This window comes from Mustela nivalis (genome assembly GCF_964662115.1).
Source record: "Mustela nivalis genome assembly, chromosome: 13".
Classification (NCBI taxonomy): domain Eukaryota; kingdom Metazoa; phylum Chordata; class Mammalia; order Carnivora; family Mustelidae; genus Mustela; species Mustela nivalis.
Genome location: NC_139032.1, coordinates 78,911,831 through 78,934,503, shown reverse-complemented (window position 1 = coordinate 78,934,503; position 22,673 = coordinate 78,911,831).

The window sequence follows — 22,673 nt, the reverse complement described above, 5'->3', positions numbered from 1 at the left end:
TGAATAATGGTAGCGAAAGTGGACAACATTGCCTTTTTCCTAGTCTTATGGGGAAATCATTTGTTGTTTCACCATTTGTTTTATTGTTATGTTAGTCACCATACAGTACAGCATTAGTTTTTGATGTAGTGTTCTAAGATTCATTGTTTATGTGTAACATCCAGTGCTCCTTACAACACATGCCCTCCTTAATACTCATCACTGAGCCAACCCATTCACCCCACCCTCCTCCCCTCTAAAACCCTCAGTTTATTTCTCAGGGTCTACAGTCTCTCATGGTTCATCTCCCTCTCCAATTTCCTTCCTTTCATTTTCCCCTTCCTTCTCCTAATGTCCTCCATGCAATTCCTTATGTTCCACAAGTAAGTGAAACCATTTGATAATTGATTCTCTCTGCCTGACTTATTTCACTCAGCATAATCTCCTCCAGTCCCATCCATGATGATGCAAGAACTGGGTATTCATCCTTTCTGATGGCTGAGTAATATTCCATCGTGTATATGAGCCACATCTTCTCTATCCATTCATCTATTGAACAACATCTCTGCTCTATTGTGGACATTGTTGCAATGATCATTGGGGTGTCTATGACCCTTCATTTCACTACATCTGTATCTTTGGGGTAAATACTCAGTAGTGCAATTGCCGGGTCATAGGGTAGCTCTATTTTTAATTTTTTGAGGAATCTCCACACTGTTTTCCAAGGTGGCTGCACCAACTTGCACTCCCACCAACAGTGTAAGAGGCTTCCCCCTTCTCCGCATCTTCTCCAATATTTGTTGTTTCTTGCCTTGTCAATTTTTGCTATTCTAACTGGTGTAAGGTGGTATCTCAATGTGGTTTTCATTTAAATTTCCCTAACGGCTAATGATGATGAACATTCTTCCATGTGTCTGTTAGCCATTTGTATGTCTTCTTTGAAGAATGTCTGTTTATGTCTTTTGCCATTGAGGACGATATTAACTCTAAGTTTTGTAGATCTTATTTATCAAGTTGAAGGGATTCTCCTTTATTCCTACTTTTCTGAGATCATTTGTCATTAATGGGTGTTGGATTTTTATGAAATGTTTTTTGGCATTTGATCATCTGATATTTCTTCATTAGTGTGTTGTTATGATGGATAACAGTGATTGATTTTTGAATATGAACAAACCTTGTTTACTTGAATAAATCCTGCTTGGTCATGCTTTATATATTTTTATTTATAATTTTTTATACATTGCTGAATTCAGCTTGTTAATATTTTGTTGTAGATTTTGTGACCTAAGTTTATGAGAAGTGTTGGTCTTGTAATTTTTCTTCTTTTTTTTTTTTTTTTTCTTGGACGATCTTTGGTTTGTTATCAGGGTAATACTGACCTCATAAAATATTCCCTCCTCTTTTATTTTCTGCAAAAGATTGAGTGAAATTAGTGTTCACTTAAAAAAAGTTGGCAGATGGGGCACCTGGGTGGCTCAGTGGGTTAAGCCTCCGCCTTCAGCTCAGGTCATGGTCTCAGGGTCCTGGATCAAGCTCCACATAGGGTCCTCTGCTCAGCAGGCAGCCTGCTTCCCCCTCTCTCTGCCTACTTGTGATATCTCTCTCTGTGTCAAAAATAAATAAATAAATAAATAAATAAAATCTTTTTAAAAAATTAGCAGAGTTCTATAGAAGAACCATATAGGCATGGATATTTTGATTTGGGTACCTTCAAAATATACATTTAATTTCTTTGGTAGTTATAGAACTATTCAAATTGTCTATTTCATCTTGGTTGAGTTTTGGTGGTTTGTGGTTTTTGGGGAGTTGGTCTATTTATTTTAAGCTGTCAAATTTCAGGGTACCTCATTGGCTCAGTTGGTTAAATGTCCAACTCCTGCTTTTGGCTCAGGTTATGATCTTGAGCTCATGGGATCGAGCTCTTTGCCAGGCTCCAGATAGTGAGGCGTCTGCTTGAGGTTCTTTCTCTTCCCCTCCTTGTAACCCACCTCTCCCTAATGCTCTGTTTCTCTCTGTGTCTCATAAATAAATCTTAAAAAAATAAGTTGTCAAATTTCTATTTTGTTTTCAGAGGGAAAATTATTATTCCCCTCAATGGAGTTCTATATCCTAAAACCTGTAACAAAACACATAGCTCTCCATGTGGGTTTTCTAACTCCTTCAGCTGCCCTGGTCTCTACTTGATTTCCTTGTTCATCACTGATTGTCCCCTACACCTCAGTTCTCTGGAACAGTGGTTCTTAGCCACTCTCATATTTTAGTCTCAGCCCCAGAGGACCTTTGGCTCTGTCTGGAAACATTTTTGGTTGTCCCAACTGGGGAGGGCTAGCCATTGGCATCTAATAGATAGAGGCTACACGTGCTGCAAAGTACAGGAGGTTCTTTCTCTCCCCCTCTTTGTATCCCACCTATTGCAGGCTTGCAATGTGCAGGACAGCCTCTCCAGCACAGGGTTACCTGGGCTAAGTTGTCAATAGCACTGAGGTCAAGGAACCCTGGGCTGGCCTTGCTCCAGCATGGCCTGCAGACCAGCAACATCCACATCACCTGGGAGTTTGTTAAAAATGCAGAATCTCTAGGCTTACCCCAAATCTACTATAAAGTAGAATCTATAGTTTAACAGGATTTCCAAATGATTCATGTGGACATTAAAGTTCGAAAAGTACTGCCTTAGAATAATTTCTCCCAGTATCAGTCTCTTATTGCTGCTGTAACAAATTACCAGAAATTAAGTGGATTGGAGTGGCATGAATTTATAATACAGTTCTGGAGGTTAGGAATATGAAATGGGTCTCACTGAGTTAAAAATCAAAGTTTCAAAGGACTGTGTTCTAGGCTCTAAGGAAGAATCCATTTCCTTACCTTTTCTAGTTGCTAGAGGCTGCCTTCCTTTCTTGGTTCATGGTCGCATTATTCCATTTTCAAAGCCAGAAACATAGGGCATGTCTTTATTATCCTACCATCTCTCTGGTTCTGACATTTCTATCTCCTTCCTGCATATTTAAGAACCATTGTGATAACATTGGGTCCAGCTGGATAATCAGAGATACTCTCCCTTATGTCTTATCTTATAGCCAATTCATTAGGAAGCCTAATTCCATATGCTACCTTAATTCCACTTCATCACACAAGCTAACATATTCAGAGGTTCCTGGCATTAGGGTGTGGATAACTTTGGAAGATCTTTATTCTGCCTCATATACTCCCCAATTGCATTGATCATCAGAATCACCCAGAGAACAATTTAGCATTCAACTCCCGAGTCCTAGCCATATCCTATGGAAACACACTCCAGAGGTAGTGACTGAGAACGTGTATTTTTCCAACGCTTCCCAGGTGGCTCTGATGATCATGTAAGTTTGGGAACTACTGCTCTAGATGTCTTTGGGTATCCAATTTCTCTTGAAGAACCATTTTATTGCCTTTATTTTCTGGTAAGGGCCACATGCACCCACCCGACAGAATGTGAGACAAAGATTCAAATGCAAGCAGTCTATTTGGGAGGTGATTTTAGGAAACAGTAGCAGGCAGTGGGGGATAAGACAAGGAAGGGAAGGCAGTTCCTCAAGAGTGATTATCAAACATTTTATCAGTATTGGAAACTGGGGCTTCATCCCACCAACAACTCTGGGAGCCAGTATGGGGCACAGATTTCAAAGTTATCTCACTTGGTAAGTAAGTAATGTGGGGGATACTTATGTAGTAGTTTCTGTTGGTCATTGCTTAAGCAAAGTTCCAAGGGGAGCATTGATTCCTTGCCTTTTGGTGTTGTTATGTGCACTGGTCTAGCAGTCATCTGTGTCCAGAGAAAGCCCTCAGGCAAAGAGATGTTGGTGCTAGAATTTGGAAGTTGAGAAGTGTCCACTGAAAAAGTAAGATCTAAGGAGATATGGGCAGGCCACTAACAGCATCTGTTCCACCTTGGATTTCCAGCAAAATTTTTTATTGAAATCACTAAGGAATCAATATTTACAAAATTGGAGAAGAGATGGAAGAGTTTTATTGAAAGTTGTCTACTGAGGTAGAAAAAGAAGGAGGGACCACTGTTTGTACTGAGGAGGGAGCAGGAACCCAAACCCCTCTTAGCCTCCAGAGTCCGGAACAGTTATTACCTATCCCACTTGGTGCCTGTTGGTCTCATCTTTCAGTCTCTGGTAGTTCTGCACTCTCGCAGTCCAGAGGCAAGCCCTACTGCTGCTCCAACTTAACTCAGGGAAAAAATCATGTGTAAAAAGATGACAGGATTGGAGTCAGGTGTCCTAGTAAATATTGTAAGGGCTGCTCTGAAAGTTTATTGAAATTATGCTTGAAAACTCCCCACTTAGGTGCTTGCCATATATGATGGTTTCTTGAAATGCAAGTTTCTTTCTTCCATGCTCAAGGAGAAGCTGAAATGAGTCTAGGTACAGGTATAGATATAGGTATACCCATCAATACCTTCTTGACCCTTTAGAATAAGGTAGATTCTCATTGGAGTGGAGGACAAATGATGAATTCAAGGTCGCCTGCATCAAGATGAGGTTTTGAACCAAAAGCGGGATGATATTGGCTTGTGCTATGGTGGTCACTTCCCCCTGCCATCTCCCATCACCTGTTTCTTCTCTCCTTTCTTCCATAAGTAGAAGCACTGAGACTTTGCTTTGGGCAGTCAGATCTGTGACCAAATCTGTCTATGGTTGCTGAGTCCCCTCACAATGTATAAGGTCTGTGGTCCATTGTGAATTTTGGCCATTGGTCTTAAATTCTTTGACCTGGATTCGGTTCCTCCACTGAAATCAGTACACAGGCTTTGCATTGCCTCTGAATGCCAACCTGCCTCCTATCCATTGTTAAGACCTACCATTGTCCCTGAATTCCAAATTCAATGCATTCCCCCCACCCCTTCTCACCTGGCCTTGGTTTCCCAAAGAAAAATAATGCAAAGTGGTACAAATTTAAAAGTGTGGCACTGAATAAATGAATCAAGAATACAGTGACACACAAGCAATGCGGTTTCCTGTATAGTCTTCACTTTAGCCAGCAATTTTTCTATAGCGTTATTCACAGATATGCCTTTACTCTTGACATTCCTCACTATTTACCCTGAGCCCTCTTTAGCATAAAGCATCCCACAGCTTACCTATGATTCAAAAAATAAGCATGAAAAGGGTCTATCTTATTCAGCAAACCTATTCTCTGAGGTGTTTCTCCCCCATAGAAAATAAAGTGCGCATTGTTGTATAAGAGTAAATTGGACCAGAAACCTTTAGAATGCTAACTGGTTTTTGTGTGCGTGTATCTTATGAACATTCATGTGCTTATCTCTAAGCTCGTCTAATACACATTGTGCTGCGTTAGCTAAATGTTAAAGTCACCCCCGAGTCACCCCAACAAGAGTGGTGTTTTGAGGCAACTTGAACTCAGCATAAGCTTTATATATAAAATCAATTCGAAGGAGGCAGAGGCAGATTCATGCTTCTTGCCAAAGGGAGGAAGAGAGGGTTTATCAGAGCGGCTCACCTGGCAAGAAGCAGTGGCTTCTAGCAAGTTCTTTTCTCCCTCCAGGACTGATCTACCAAGCAGGAGGGGATACAAAATGCAGAATAATAGTAGGGCTCTGGAATCCTATCCATTTGTAGAAATTAAAACAAAAAAACTGTGGCCCAGAAAATGAAATGGCTTCCCAAAGGTCACATGGCAACCCTCAAACTTGCCCCCAAAGGGAAAGGCTCAGTACATGAGCTCCACCTTCCCCTGGGTTTGTGTGAAAGTCTGACTTTTTGTCTCTATGTGCAAAGGGGCCAGAGACAATCCAGCTTCCTAAACGAGCAATGTTGCTCACAGATGAACACCAAGCTGATAACAGATAGAAACTCAGGAAAACACTCATTTTCAAAAGGATAATAATCAAGCCATTGGACTGGAATAAAAACAAAACAAAACAAAACAAACAAACAAAAAAGCCAACCAGTCATCATGGGTTAGAGCACAGCCATTCATGTCAACAGCAGCCTTGGAAAAAGAAGATGAGCTTGAAAGGTCCATGGTTAGACCCCATTTTCCACCAGCACAGAGGATGTATGGGTCTAAGATGGTGGTGAGGAAGGAGTCACACCCCGGCCCTCTTGGCCATTATGGTGCAGGAGAAGAACATTCTTCTGCATTAATAAAGAGACCCTGTGAGCACAGAAGCTTGTTTGGGGGAGCAGGCAGATTGGAAGAGAGCACGTAAACCCACTTGTTGGAGAAACTCTTCATTGCAGGTGTGTTTGTTCTGAAAACACTGCAGTCCCAGGTCAAGGAATTTATGAATAAAACCCCTTCCTTATTTTGACTCAAAAGGAATAAAGATTTATTACCATCCTAACCAGGGAACCAGTATTGACCCACTGGCTATTTGAGATTTTTAGCATTGTGGGCAAGAATATTTATTGCTTTTAATTACCATAAAGTAGCAAGGATCTTGTTTTCAATAGATTTTTCTCCCATTCCCTGATGTTGGTTTGCAATTCTGGGTGTAGGAAGAGGGAAAATAATGCTACATCAGTGTTAAGTAAAAATTCTCAGACAAAGACAATAAAAAATGACCAAGGCTTCTTTTCAGTCTTTCTCTCTACTTTCTTTTTAATCCCAGGAAATCAAAATAGCTTCGGGGGCTGCGGGGACCTGTGGGAACTGGCCCTTCTGGCTGTATGACCTTCAGCAGCTCAGTTAACCTCTCTGACTCCCAGACCAACTGAAGTCAGGATGAGAACACAAGGAGTTCCTAGGGCGGTGTCCCAGCCTGTGGGGGACTTGGAGGCAGGTAAGCCACAGCAGCACTGGCTCTCCCTAGACCTGGTCACTGACCTTTTGGTCTATGGAGAATTTCTTCATCTCTTTAAGCCTCAGTTTCATCATTCATAAAATGGGGAGAATAATGTTTCCTTTGTAAGGTCATCATAATGGTAAGAGGTTACAATGGATTAAAAAAAAAAAAATCCCTAGCAGGGTTTTTAGCCCATATCATTCAGTAAATGATAATCATGTTGAGAATCAGAGGTTTGGATGCCAGAGGCTAGGTGTGCTCACTCTCTCATTCACTCTCTCTCTCTCTCTTATCTCTCTCCCTTGTCTCTACATACACATGCAAACATGCACACCTGCAGAAGGGAGAGGAGAAAGATTCAGGTTCCAGGGCAGGGAGAGGTTGTGCTACTTCCAAGAGATCCTCAGTGGTGGTCCATCAGCTACAATCTATATGTTTGAAACCACCTACGGATGTTCTGTGGCCAAAGGAAGGAATTTCTGGCCATTTCTGGTTATGTGCCAATAGCAGACATGCCTTGTTATCGTGGATGAAGAGAAGTTCTCCTCACTCCATGTTGCCCATGAAAAAGGCAAGAGCTGAAAATACTGATTGGATCCACAAAAGAGAAGAACACAAGGCATTGGAGACCCCTTGGCTTGGATGCTGGGGGAAGATAATGAGACATTCCACTTTAACACTGTTCCAGGAGCACCTGTTTCCACTTCTTTTTATTCCACCATCCCCCAGTGGACTGACCTTGGGCACATTTCTAACTTCCTCGAGTCTTAGTTTTCTCATATGCGAAGTGGGAATAACTCTATCTATTCAAGGGATAATTGTGACGGTTCACTAAAATAATCTGTGCGAGGCTCACTAATCCTTGTCCAACCCAGAGGGTGTCAATGAGTAGACGGTCATATAAGACCGGTGGGTCATCACTGTTCTTTTCTGCTGGCAAATTCCAGAGAGGAGATGCCTCCAAACTGGCTTTCCAGAAAGGAAATAGCAAGTTCACTCATTGCATTTTCATGCCATTGCCCACCATGAGAGTCATACTTGTAGAGCAGGTTAATATTCCCTAATGTGAGAACATCTGGACTTCCCTCCTATGTTTGGAGTCTCAACATGGCCATATTTTATGGAGTGTCTGCCTTCACCACTATGATATATGCACACGGACTGTGGAAGAAGCTGTTTGTAAGTAGAGGGGAGAGAAGGGGTTTTAGCCGTGTGAAAATGCAAGGCATAGAACTAGCTAGACAATGGAAAGAACACTGCCAGAAGTACCAATAAGGGAAATACTTCCTAACCTATGACCCTACGAGCTTACTGATGACTGTCAGTAGTGAGTGTCTTAGGTTAAACATCACTTAAAGAAAGGCAGGGATATATTAAGCACAGTGATTATATTTAAGGGATGCCGAAAGGGAGAGAAGAATGGAGGGACTGGGGTATGGGAAATTAAAAAAAAAGAGAAAGAGAGAGAGAGAAGCGCAGGAGGAGAGAGGAAGATACCATCCATGCACGGTGAGAGGGAAACAGCAAGAGGCGGGGATCAGGGAATAAAGGAGTCAAAAGAAAAGAAGGGGGACCATGGAGGGTTGATAAAGGCAAGAGGAGGGAGAGGACTGGCACTGACTGCCAGACAGACTCCTGCCCTAAACGGGACTGGAGCTGGTCTGGGCCACCTTGTGGGATGACTTCCGCAGGGATTTCCTGGCACAGGGGGGTCCAGCTGTGCTCCAGTAACCTGCCTGCTGCCTCTGCCCCTGCTGGGAAGACAGCGATGCTCTCTGCAGGTTTGGAACAAGGGGAGATCCTTCTCCCTTCCTTCTCTAGCCACTCGCCCCTGGAAACGCTGCTCCCTGCTCTCGCCTTTCAATTCTTTGCTAAGGAAGAAAATAATAAGAGAGAAGATGAATTGAGATTCTTTTATATTTTTACTGCAAATGACCGTGGACAGAAAACTTTCCCAAGTCAATGGCTCTCTGGTGGGGCTTTACAATCCCTCTGCACCTGCAATCAGCACCACCGGACACTGTCTTCTATATGTCAGAGACTCCTTCAGGGCTTGGCACGGAGCCTTTTGTACAATGGGGACAAACATAGTCATTACATGAATAGGACCACTTGCCTGGCACCCTTTTGGGTTAAGTGGAGACAGAGAATGAGCTGGTATGTTTTGTAGAGCTTTGGCTGGCGTAGACCTGAGCAAGCATTTCACCCAGTGAAAGATGAAAGCACAGGGTTTCCAAGAGGCAAAGTGTTTCTCTCCAAGTCACACGGTTGGTTCTGGGCAGAGTCAAGGTGTTCCCCATCCTGGGGTTCTTTTTCTGGCATGCCCCTCACTTTGAAAACCTGCTGGTCAGTCTGTATAACCAAGGAAAGCAAAAATCCCTTCCTTTAGTGTGGTTATATCTCACTTATAAATTGGATATTTTTTCTGGGAGTTAAATATCTATTTATTATTTTTTTCTTTGTAAAAAAAATTTTAATTTAATTTTATTTTTTCAGTGTTCCAACATTCATTGTTTATGTGCCACACCCAGTGCTCCATGCAATATGTGCCTTAACACTCAAAACCAGGCTTACCCATCCCTCTACCCCTCTCCCTTCCAAAACCCTTGGTTTGTTTCTCAGAGTCCACAGTCTCTCACGTTTTGTTTCCCTCTCTGATTTCCCCCAATTCACTTTTCCTTTCCTTCTCCTAATGTCTTCCATGCTTTTCCTTATGATTTCAAATGAATTGAATAATGCCTAAATGCAATGTCTCTTCTTACAGTTGCTATTAGTCATATTGCTTAATGAACATTATAGAAAGCCTTTCTAGGAATTTTCTGATTTATCCTCTAAATGTCCACACAAACATGATTTTCCCACATCAGTCTCTCTCTTAGTGAATATGCCCACAATACTGTAGGAGGATACCCGTGGCCGTTAAAAGTCCTATTTGTACCATACTCCATTGACCTGGAAATGTTTTCACACTTCATGGGATGATTTGTGTCAACACAATACCCATTTAACAGACGGAGAAACTGAGACACGGAATTACCAGGCTTAAGTAAGAATAAAACGCTTTATTAAAACAGTGCTCGGAGTTAAAAGGCCAAAGGACCCAACGTTATTGATCTGGAAGCTCTTTAGATTACAGGGGCTTGGGAAATTAGCTTTGTGACTTTGGTCAAGTGCCTGAGTCTTCCTTTCCTCACCCACGAAATGGAGATAATAAGGATGCGGAATTCATAGAGTTGCTGTAAGAATTAAGAGTCCTGTCTAGAGGGTTCTTAGCACACAGCAGGTGCTCCACAATGTTACCATTATTACTCAATAGAGCCTCCTCTCTCCCACTTCATGCCTGACAGATTCTCTGCGTCTCCCCACGGCACCTTAGACACTCGGGCAAGACGGTTTCTTGCGGAGGAAATGCGTTCTTCCATTCGATAATAGCTCGCCTGCCATTTCGTTCTGCAGAGCACAAACCGTCCACTTCTCCATTTAAGAACGAACACTGCTGATTCATCCTTTTGCCTCATCCCGTGTTTGATCCCATTTCCCCTTCAAGGGGATGAATTTTCTGCCAGAGAGTCTCCTTCCCAAAAGCTGTTACATTTGTGATTTTTTTGATTTTTATGTTTCAGCAAGTCAGGCTCTCTCTCTTAAAGAAATATAAAGCATCAGCATCTCTACTTCATCGCGAGGACACTCAGGGCACCAGAAAGAGTCGAGGAGTAGGCTGAAGATCTGACTTTCCAAGGGATGAAGGCAGAGAGAGGCATCTCCCAGGTTCTTGTGACCTCTGGGCATCAGGAAGGCTGTTGGGTCAGGGGGAACCTCACCAGACAGGATGTGAAGAAACTGGGAGTAAGGTTTGGGCCAGGTTTCCAACTTAGTGTTTGACCATGGAGGGAAGGCGGGACCTTCCGGTAGGTCCGCGGTTTGCTTGCCTACGAAGTAAAGAAGTCAGATCAGATGATCTCTAAGGCACTTTTAGCTCTTGCCTGTTATTACTTCTATCACCGAAATCCTGTCAGAGCCCAAAGGAATTAATTTTAATGATTAAATTCCAGGCCCTGTATAGCTCTGGGGGAGATAATTGGGGAATATGGTTGTGCCTTTCAAATCAATCCACATGGTGACCCCCAACTCGGCCTAATTGTCAAGAAAGGCCCTTCAACCAATCTCTGAATAGACTGAATTATAAATTAAACATGCCCATATCCAGAGACATATTAGGTAGAGATGTTTTATAGGCCATAATTGCACATGGACAATGCAGTGAAAGCTAGCTTACCCGCCATTCCATAACCCAAACCCTTTATTATCTGGAAAGAATGTGTTTGCCCTGTCTACATTCTGCTTTTATACAAAAATGAAAAGAAAAAAAAAGGTTACAAGTCAACCAGCTGATAACCTGGATTTATCTTGAGAAAATAGATTCCGTGATATGCCCTGGGGTCAGTGTTGATTTAACACAATTCCACACACCCTCTGCAGCCACTTCTGTAGTATAGCAGTGCTCTAGCAACAGGAAAAAAAAAAAAAATCCCACACAATTCTGGAGTGCTTGTCTGAACAATGCTAACAAGGATGAAGCCTTCACAATTTCATTAGAAATTATACAACATTTCACATGCAATCACCTGTGGGACCCTTACAACAGCTCCCTGAAGTAGGAAAAGTGTCATTGTCTCTAACATACAGGTAAGAAAACAAAAGTCACAGAAAAATAATTGCTAGAGGTAAGTTGCTCAGCACTTCTCATTTTATCCCAGGGATGCTCAGGGGAAGTGGGTGCTTTTATTGCTTGTCCACAGATGAGATTACTGAGACTCAAAGTGCTTAAAGAAGAGACTCGGACTCCTTGACTCAGGATCATGTGACTCTAAGAATCCATGTTCCTAACTTCTTCCTCACCGGTCTGGCGACTCGAGCAAGGTTTCCCATCCAGAATCATGCCTGAGCCACAGTCAGAGCCCCACTGCTCCTTCTCACCCTACCCTTAAATACTTCACACTCTCTCTTACCTCTTGCATGCCACGTCCTTGAGGATGGACAAGAGTTACATGGCATGCTTGACTTATTTCACTCAGCCTAATCTCCAGTTCCGTCCATGTTGATACAAAAGTTGGGCACTCAACTTGGAGGCGTAATATTCCATTGTATATATGGACCATCTCTTCTTTATCCGTTCGACTGTTGAAGGTCATCTTGGCTCTTTCCACAGTTTGGCGATTGTTGCTATGAACAGGAAATAACATGGAGGACATTAGGAGAAGGAAAGGAAAAGTGAATTGAGGGAAATTGGAGGGGGAGATGAGCCATGAGAGACTGTGGACTCTGAGAAACAAACTCAGGGTTTTGGAAGGGAGGGGGTGGGGGGATGGGTGAGCCTGGTGGTGGGTATTAAGGAGGGCACGTATTGCATGGAGCACTGGGTGTGGTCCATAAACAATGAAACTTGGAACACTGAAAAAATAAAACAAAATTTAAAAAATAAGAATTATATGGCATGCTTTTCATTTCTCTCTTCACCAGAACTTTGTATTTCCTGGCCATTCCTGATAACAGAGAATTTACTTTTAATTTTGCACAAGCCAATAAAGGCAAAAGAAAATTGGAAGTGAGTTATTTTCTCTGTGTTGAGTGTCTGCCTCCTGCTTCGTGGTACTTACGGGGATACAGAATGAGGAGGAAGAAGACTGGGTTGAAAGTCATCAATATGTTCCATTTTCTTTTTTTTTTTTTTTTTTTTAAAGATTTTATTTATTCATTTGACAGAGAGAAATCACAAGTGGATGGAGAGGCAGGCAGAGAGAGAGAGAGGGAAGCAGGCTCCCTGCTGAGCAGAGAGCCCGATGCGGGGCTCGATCCCAGGAGCCCGAGATCATGACCTGAGCCGAAGGCAGCGGCTTAACCCACTGAGCCACCCAGGCGCCCCAATATGTTCCATTTTCAAAGGAAAATCTACTTCGATTTCCAGGGGGCTCTCATAGCCCTTCACTAGCACCATGTCCCTCCTTTCCTTCGACTTGTCTCCATCCCTGTTTGCCAACTTCCCTTTCTGTACCACCACTGTCTCTTTCCGGAACCATGAAACCGCCTCCTAACCTGCTTTCCCGTACCAGCTCTTTCTCCTCCTAATTCACTATTTCCACTGCAACCAGAGAGTTCTCTTCAGAAGACAGATATGATTATGTCTCTCTCCTGTGCTGGAGAGGAAAAACTTTTCCTTTCTTCCCTCCTGGGTTCTTTGGCTGGTCTGATACATAAATAGACACAAGAGAGATTAGTGGGAGAAAAATTTAATTTCATATGTATGGGAGCCCATAAAAACATGAGGCTCAAAGAAGTGAGTGAGGCAGGCAGCTTTTATACCTTTTAGACAAGGAAACAATGGATTTGTGAGGAATTGACAAGACATAGTGGTTTGGGCTTGGGGACATGAATTAGTGAAGAAATAATGAGGTTTGGGGGCACCTGGGTGGCTCAGTGGGTTAAAGTCTCTGCCTTCGGCTCAGGTCATAATCCCAGTGTCCTGGGATCGAGCCCCGCATCAGGCTCTCTGCTCGGCAGGGAGCCTCCTTCCTCCTTTCTCTTTCTCTGCCTGTCTCTCTTGCCTACTTGTGATCTCTGTCTGTCAAATAAATAAAAATCTTTTAAAAAAAAAAAAAAAAGAAAGAAATAATGAGGTTTTTGGTGTGTGTGTGTGTGTGTGTGTGTGTGTGTGTGTGTGTGTTTTAACACAGCCTTCTCAGCCCTGAACTCTGTCTGCCTGGGAGGACACCTTCTCCCCACCTGGTACAGGAGGGCACCATTCACATGGAAGAGTTATTTCCTGCTTTCAGGGGGACAATGTGGATTCGCGTGTCCTTCTGGCACTGGCTCTTTCCTTACTAACTTAAATGAAAAATAATCAGTATGTCCAAGTGGCATATTTTGGGGTGGACTTTTCCCTTCCCCATCACACACTTAAATTCCTCCAGCGCCCCCCCTCCTTGCTGGCCCCAATCCTCATCTGGACTGACCCACATGGCCTTGCCTTCTTCATCCTACCTCCTCTTCCACTGCCTTCCCTTCCCTTTCTTTCTTCCACCTCCTGGATCTGCCATATATAAAATTCATTTCTGGCCCAGTGTCATCGTGTGGATCCCCCTTTCCCTGGAGTCTGCAGATTCTTTTCTTCCTACCAACCCTCTCCACCCCTCTCCCCGACACATGCATCCACACGCTCAGTCACATTTAGGAATTTCTCCACCTCAAATGACACATAGCATTCTTAGGGAAGTATCCCCAATCTCTGCGGTAGTCCAGGCAACCCGGATCCGTGTTCCCACATGGCTTCTTCTCCTCTCTGTAGTACTTGGTTCCAATTGTTATTATTCTAGTGCACGTTTATTTGTTTAATTTCCATGTTCTCCACTAGACTCTAGGCTGTAGGGGGACAAGGGGCTACATCTATCTTCCTGAGCTAAGTCTCCTTCATGCCTGCTGGGGGCTTAATATACTTTGGCTGTTTGATGGTGCTGTATTGATTTGTTGGTGGAATGAACAGGTATTCAGGATTATACAGCTCTGCCTTTACCTTGGCTATTTCCACCCCAGAATACAGAGACCATCGCACCCACTCCTTATCTCCTCCCACCCCTTCTTCCCTGAACACAGCTTCTTCTCTCTTAATATGACACATTCATGTCCAAGACTCTGGGATTTGCACTTAGGCTCTAGCTATCCTAAAGGTTACAATGCAAAGATATAATCACGTTTATTATTTCATCCATTTATTTTTCTCCTCTCTTCTCCACCCACCATTATCTCCTCTATTCAGTCATCATTATATTAATACTATTCGCATTATTAATAATAGTATTAATATAACGTATACGGCCTATAAAGGAGGAAAGTGTATAATTTTAAAAGCAGTTCTGTTAGTATCTGACCATCAGTTTAATTTATACCTAGGCAGAGAGCAAACCATGATAGGTCATAGGTCATGCTTACAGAAAAATGCTGCATTTGAGGTGCTGCAGACCTTTACAAAAACCTCTAAAAGACCAACTATTTCCTGACTGAATAGTTGATTTTTTTTTCTTTTCTGTTTTTTTTTTTCTTTCCAAAGAAAAATATTTTCAAAACATTTTTTTACCTTCCTAACAGCCAAAAGGTTGTTAAGCGGCTTCACACATTTTTCCCTCTGGGGTGTTCATATCCACCAAAGTTAATGGATGGAAAATTAATGTTTCTCTCCAAATGTTTCCACAATCACAAAGCAAATAGTTGATTCTGCCAAGATGCGAGCATAAATCTGCCCTCAGGAAAAGGCTTCGTCACTATTACCCACATCACTCAGCCCCAGTGCAGCGGACTGGCCTAATTATCATGATAATTAAGGAAATGTGGCTTTAGGGACCTTGAAGAACCTCCCTATATAACTGACCACACCCTACAATCAGTTGTCCACTCCCCTGTTGTTCTTCTGCCAGGTAGACTGCATTTTCCTTGCACACAACAGGATTTGTTTTTTAAGTGGTGCTTTCCAAATATTGTGACTCAAGTCAACACAAGTTGAAATATTTTCTAGGCTAGTAAAATTGTTTAATTATGAATCACTTTCCAAGAAAGAGATTGCAGCTAAAGCCCGTATGTCCACAGAATGGATGGACTGTTACCAACGTATGCATTAGGGGTGTATTTTTATGCTTCTGTTTTCAAGGATCATCATTTAGTCGGTGTTGATCACAAGGGGTGAACACCCACACGTCTCTTAAGGTAAATGCAAGGCAGGGGGAGCCAATTTGCAAATAGATCCCGATTTAATATACTTGTAGCAGAGCCACACACAAAATTTATTAACAATAATTCAGGTGTAATCAGTATTTCTGCTGCAGTACTGTCTTTGGTCTTGCTGAACTCCAACCAAATGTCATCAAAAAACCATAGGGAGGAAAATAATTAATAAAAGCAAGCATGTAATGGAACTTACTGAGGACTGGACACTTCTAAATTGATTTACTTGAATTAACTGGACCCTTAAAACTTATGGAAGTAGGTTGCTCTTATTTTTCAATGTTACAGAAAAAGAAACTGAGGCATGATGGTTAAATAACTTGACCAAGGCTACACTGCCCATTTGGGATTTGGAATCAAAGCTTAGTAGGATGCCTTTATGAAAAAAATATTTTATTTACTTGTTTGTTTGTTTTTAAATTTTATTGTATTTTTTCAGTGTTCCAAGGGTCATTGTTTATGCACCACACCCAGTGCTCCATGCAATATGTGCCTCCTTAATACCCACCACCAGGCTCACCCAACCCACCACTCCTCTTACCTCCAAAACCCTCAGTTTATTTCTCAGAGTCCACAGTCTCTCATGGTTCATCTCCCTGATTTCCCCCAACTCCCTTCTCCTCTCCTTCACTCAGTGTCCTCCGTGTTATTCCTTATGCTCCACAAGGAAGTGAACCCATATGAAAATTGATTCTCTCTGCTTGACTTATTTCACTCAGCATAATCTCCTCCAGTAGGATGTCTTTTGACTCTATCTTTGAACCATCAGGCTATACTGTTAAGCAAGCTCCAGGAAAGCAAAATGTTTACTATTCCTTGTTGGGGGACCTGCCTTGAAGTCTGGCTTCCTTTCCTGGGACAGGTGTGGGCTCTAGAAGGAGCCAAAGGCATGGTGCCCTTTATCTATAGACCACCAGGAGTTCAGCATGCAGTTTCCTGCCTCCTCTAACGAAGGCGACATTACCTCAGCCAACTTCTCCTAACCAGGACGTGCTTCTCAAACCAAAATAAAGCACCACAAAGAGAAAGAAAACTCCTATCCAGCGACCATTAGGACCTGCTGAAGATCTCTCTTAAGGACTGAAGTCTTGACTTACTCTCCTCAGGTCAGGATGACCTTGACTCTCACTGGTCATATATATATATATGCAAAGATCCTTCCCTTTTCAGCTAATTATATTAGCCTCATTCTGTTGAATAGGTATGCTCCTCAACATGGGAGCCAGGAAAAACTCTCAGTAAGCAATAAAACATGGTAGAGGGAAACATGTCTGCTTTTCCCTCTGGGGAATGAGATGTAGGTAAGTAATGAATCAGTTTTGTTAGCAAGAGCAGTCTTACTAAGAAGTCACATGAAAAGGACTTGACATTTTGTTTGGGTGTGAGAGAAAGATGTAAAGGATAACATTTAGGCACTAGAATGGATTTATTCAAAGGAGAAACATACAAATTAAAAGGTGGGAAACAGAGACAAGATGTGCAGGAATTGTGATAAATTTCATTTGTGATAAATTTCATTTTTGACATGTTTGTGTGATCAGCCACATCCCCCTGGAAGGGATCTAGCTGGTTGTTGCAAATGGGACAATGGTGCTTAGGGGAAGGTCTGAGATAGAAAAGCAGATTGTGGGGTCACCAGTGTAGAGGTGATGATGGAAACCATGAAGCTGGAAGAGAAACGTACTTAAAATGAGAAAAATAATGACAATGACATGCTTTGAAAAAGGTTGATACATTTAAGAGATAAAAATAAGTGTCTGCCTTCAGGTCAGGCCCTGGTGTCCTTGCTGAGTGTGGGGTTGGGTGTGTGTGGGGGAGTCTGCTTCTCTCTCTGTCCCTCTCACAACTGTTTGTGCTCTCTCTCTCTCAAATAAAGAAATAAAATCTTTTTTTTTTAAAGTAACTATAAGTAAAAAGAAGTTGAGGGAGAAGAAGAGGTAGTGGGGAGAGGCTGCAGATCAACAGTGGTGATTACGGTGGTAGGAGGAAAAAACCATGATTCTACTATAAGGGATATAATCATTAGTATCACACTTTCAGAGAGATCACAAAATGTGAAGACTGGGAAATGATTTTTGATGTTGCAGTTGGATGACCCTTGAAGGAATTTTTCCAGTGTTCATTGGTGCCCTGCCACAATCCAGATTTCTGGGGAATAACACGATTAAATACCTTTGGAACATCTTATTAAAAACCACTAATTGTTGACCATGGATATGAAGACTATGCCATGCAATGGACTTCAAACGCCAGCTGAACTTCTATTGGAAAAGGATAGCTTTGCATTTATTTTTAGACGTTCCTGATGGAAGGCCAGCTGTTGTCCATGGTGCTAAAAGAGTCATCTGGCATTATAATATTGCAGCAATATGACCAGTATAGTTGGAGTGAATTAGGTGTTTCATTACATGCCTCTATTTGGGGGATTTATTTTTCACTGAGATGAGATTTTTCATATATATTTCCCATCTGGAAGGTTTGGTGTTTTGTTTTTTTTTTCTTTTTCCCCCTAACTCCCTAATGGTTAACGTTAGAAAGCAATTGCTTTTTTTTTTTTCTTTTTCTTTTCTTTCTTTTTCTTTTTTTTTTAAAGAAATCCCCTGAAACATGATTATAAGAAATAGAGGTGAGGGAAAAACAGAAAGTGGAAGACATGTTGAAAAGGTTATACAGTTCTTTCTTTTTCCAAAATACCCGAAACCATTAACTCTCCACCCAACTCTACCCCTCCCGTAGCACTTCCAAAGTGCAAAACAACAACAACAAAACTTAAACTATATGGAATTCAAGCATTGCACGGATAATCATAATTATAAATTAAAGTAGAAGAAATATTATATCATTTTTATGAATAATCATAAACTATTAAAATGGTTGCTAATGGAATTACAGTTATCTTTCTTGCATGTTCTCCATAAAACACATTTTTGAATTCCTAGTAAGATAGGTAATACAAAATGAGAAACAATTACAATAACATCCCTGATGAAGTCAACATAACTTCTCTTCAAAGTCACATAAGTAGGATCTACTGGGTAGAGTTGCCAATGAACTTGAGAGTTCAGGGTTAAGGAAATCACCAAAATATTCTTTTTTTTCCAGTAAAAACCTCAGCAGTTTGACTGATTGGAAGATCAAGTATAGGAAATAAAATAGATCTAATTTGCTTTTAAATTGCTTTTAAATCTGTTTAAAATAAAAGATCCAATTTGCATCATGAAATTGTTAACAAAATGTGATCAGTAAGTCCATGACTTGTCTCCGATGGAGGAAGGATAAATAAAAATCGGTACAAACAGTGGAGGTTTGTAGTTTTGGTTTATACAGGAGAGGAGGGGATAGGGAAGGTCCAGCCATCCCCAACAGTCCCACCAGTGTTGGGCACTGGGTGCTAAGGATGCCGTGAAGAGCTGTAATAATAAAGAATAAACATGACTGCTTAGGAAGATAAATATTTAAAATTATATGTATATTTACATAAATAATTACAATGGTAAGGAGATATGCCAAAGAGCATGTAAGGAAATAATTCCCTAATTCTACCAAATTCTACTTCTCTAGAAAGTCATGTTTACACGAAAACATGAAGGGGACAGAAGTGACAAAAGAAAGAATATTTTGAGTGGAGAGAACATCCTGTATGCAAACATGGAGCCATGCAGGCATATATGTTTAAGGAATAGGAAAATAAAGGACCATGTGGCTCAAGAGTAAGGTATAAGAAGCAGAGAAGCACAAAATTGTACAAGAAGGGTGAGGAGGTCGTAACTTGCAGGTCCTTCTCTAGCCTCTACACTCAGGATATTGGTCTTTATGTGTTAAAGCCTTCATGGGCTCTATGCATAGTGAAAGGTGTATGAGTCAAGGTTTGATCAGAGAAGCAGAATATTTATGATGGGGACTGAACCTTACCCAATTGTGGGAGCTGGTTAAATAGTTGATGAGAGGCTTTTGCTTCTGTGTCTGCTGATGCAGCCCGAAGTCAGCAGGGCAGACAGCCTGGAAATGAAGATGAACATAAAGCAGGGAACTAAGAGCAAACAGAGAGTATGGTAGGAACCCTCGAGGAGAGAGGGTTACTCTCTCACTGCCTTCAGCCTTCCACTTTGATGGTGGGGGCAGCCGGCAGGAGACGCTGCATTCTTTGTCCCAGCTAGATGCCCACCTATTCCAGGACTGGGAGAAATAGAAGGAGAAGATTCATGAAAGCTGGAGGAGCTTGCAGGCCTGGCTGTGACCCCACACCAACCAGGGGAGTCAACAGAGAAGCATAGTGTGTGTGAGCTGTGTACCATCTAGCATTCTCCAGAGAAACAGAACCATGGGATTATGGAGGCCAGCACTTCCCAAGATCTGCTGTTGGCAAGGAGACCCAGGAGATGCAATGATATAATTCCAGTCTAAATGCCAATAGACTTGAGACCCAGGAAGAGCTAATGTTTCAGATTGAGCTTGGAAGGAGGAGTCCCACGCCAAAGCCTGACCTCCTGAATGAGTTCCCTCTTACTGACAGGAGGGACAGGCTTTTAATTCTAGGTATGACTTCAGCTGATAAGATGAGGCCCACCCACATTAAGGAGGGCGATCTGGTTCTTCAGTATATTGATCCAAATGTTGATCTTGTCCAGAAACACCCTCACAGACACACTTGGAATCATGTTTGGCCAAATGTCAGGGCACCCTGTGGCCCAGGTACATTGACACATACAATTAACTAACAAAAGTTGCAAGATCACCTTGGGCCTTGCAGTGATCTTCCAAACGTAAAAAGACTATGGATACGCCTTTAATTTTGCCTCCCAAATTAATTAATGTATGGCTTTTGACTGTTTTCTCTGAAGTATTCAGTGAAGGGAATTCTGGGAAATGTAGCAACAGTTAACTTGGCATAGTGAGAACCCATTTATTGCAAGGGCATTTATCAGAACTGAGAGTAGGAAATCACATACTACTTGCAGTATGGAGAAAGGATCAGAATGGATCCAAAGGGGATATCTTCATCTTCCAATGGGAGAAGGGATGAGGATATCATTACATGGTAGTATTTTTTTTAATAATATTTATTTATTTATTTACTTACTTAGTTATTTATTTAGAGAGTGGCAAGGGAAGGGGAAGAAAGAAAGGAGAGAGAGAATCTTAAGCAGACTCCATGCCCAGCATGGAGCCCAACATGGGACTCCATCTCACAACCATGAGATCATGACCTGAACCAAAGCAAGAGTCAGGTGCTTAACCAAATGAACCACCTAGACACCCCAGGTGGTAGTATTCTTGAATAACATAATGCAGCAGAAACAGAACAATAAGTGGAGTCTTTCAATCTGAGATATCAGAGGTAAGAAGTGCCCCATCTCTGATAAGTATCTAAGCAGAGAAAATGCAATCTCCTTCCACAAATTTTTCAAAGTCATTTTTAAATTGCATGGATATTTGAGCTAAATGATGCTGAGTTGTTTTTTCAAAGAACTTGTGGCTCCATTTCTTAAGGAAAGTCTATTTCTCATAAAAAGATAAAACTAGTACACTGAGAAAAAAAACACACCATGATGTAAGATAGGAAAAATAATTTAAAGAATTGGGATGTAAGTCAAATAAAGGGAAAAACATAAGTGCCATGGAGAGTGATAAAGTTGAGACACATGTGTAAGAAGGATTTGGGGGGCTCCAGTAGGGAGGGGGATCCCATGTTGAACACTGGGATAAGACCTTGTTAGGAAAAAAATTCTGACAGTGGCATCCTCCACCTTAATTGCCCTAAGTGCAGGAAGGCATTAACTATGGTCTATATGACCTTGATGGATATGCTGTTGCAATTACTGCTAACCTCAGTTCATGCCACTCTGCACGTGATACCTACTGTTATTGCTATCCTGCTCTTCTCTTTTTTCTTGAAATTGTCAAACTCCCTCCCACCTTAAAGCTTTTCTACCATGCTATTGTGATGGCCTGATGATGCTTTTGATCCCAATCTTGATCCCACTCTTGACCTGCATAAATCTATTCATGTTTCCATCTCAGTTTCAATATTATTTCCCAGAAAGACTGTGACTATATGCTTTCTCCCCACCTCTGATCTAGATTGGTCCCTTCGTTACACTCTTACTGCCTCCTGTATGTCTCTTTCACCACACCAAGCATAACTGTAATTTTTATTAGTTATTTTTGAGATAATTAGTTTGTTTCTGTCCCTACCATGAAACCATAAAGTTAAGTGAGATTATGCCTTGCATGTCTATCACTTTGCATGGCATTATACGGTTGTTAGATTATTATTTGAATGGAGCAAATGAAGGAAGAAGACTGACTTTTTGAACAGCAGGATCTTGGGATCTGCATCCTTGTAGATTAATCATTTAACTTACAAGGCAAGGTGACAATCAGTTTTGATGCTGAAAGCATCATCATCTTGCACTGTTTTCAGCTCTCTCCCTATTGAAGCCAAAGCAGTTTTTATTTTGGATTTGCTAAACATGGCCCAAGCGTCTGCGGCATCAGAATGAGCTGAGCACATCCCTTGGCATTTCATAGCTTCCTTGGCTTTCTCAGGAATAGTCCAGCATTTTCCTTCTCATAGTTGAACATTACTTTGCAAACATCTGCTCTGGGTCCAAATTCCTAGGGAAACAGGATTTAAGACAGCTTTGTGTCTCTATTTCTGTGTTTGCCTCATTTTCTCTCTGAAGACCTTTTCCCTTGAGCTCCCGTGAAGCTCAGAACATTCTGCAAATCCTCATCTGGGAGTTGGTTGCAAAAGGAGTTCAGAGGTGAAGCCTCCTATCTGGGGTATTGAGAGTTTGTCTTCATCTCAGATACTTATGTTTTCTCTGGGAGGGATAGGAGATGTGGATCTCTGGTGTAATCCAAAGAAAGAAAGTCAGAGAATAAATCGAGCAGTTAGTTGGTGAATAGGTTTTTCAGTCCCTAATTTCTCTTTCAGCCAAAGACAGATACAATATGGACAAAGATTAAGGCAGAGAGTTTAGGGCTCTGCATGGGAAGCCAGGGAAGGATTTGCAAAGATGCCTTTGAGATAACTTTTGAAATATAAGGAGGGATTTGTCAGATGGCGAAGGGGAAAAGGTATTCTCTTCAGAGGAGACAAACTAGGGTGAGGAGTAAGACCTTGGGTGGGTAC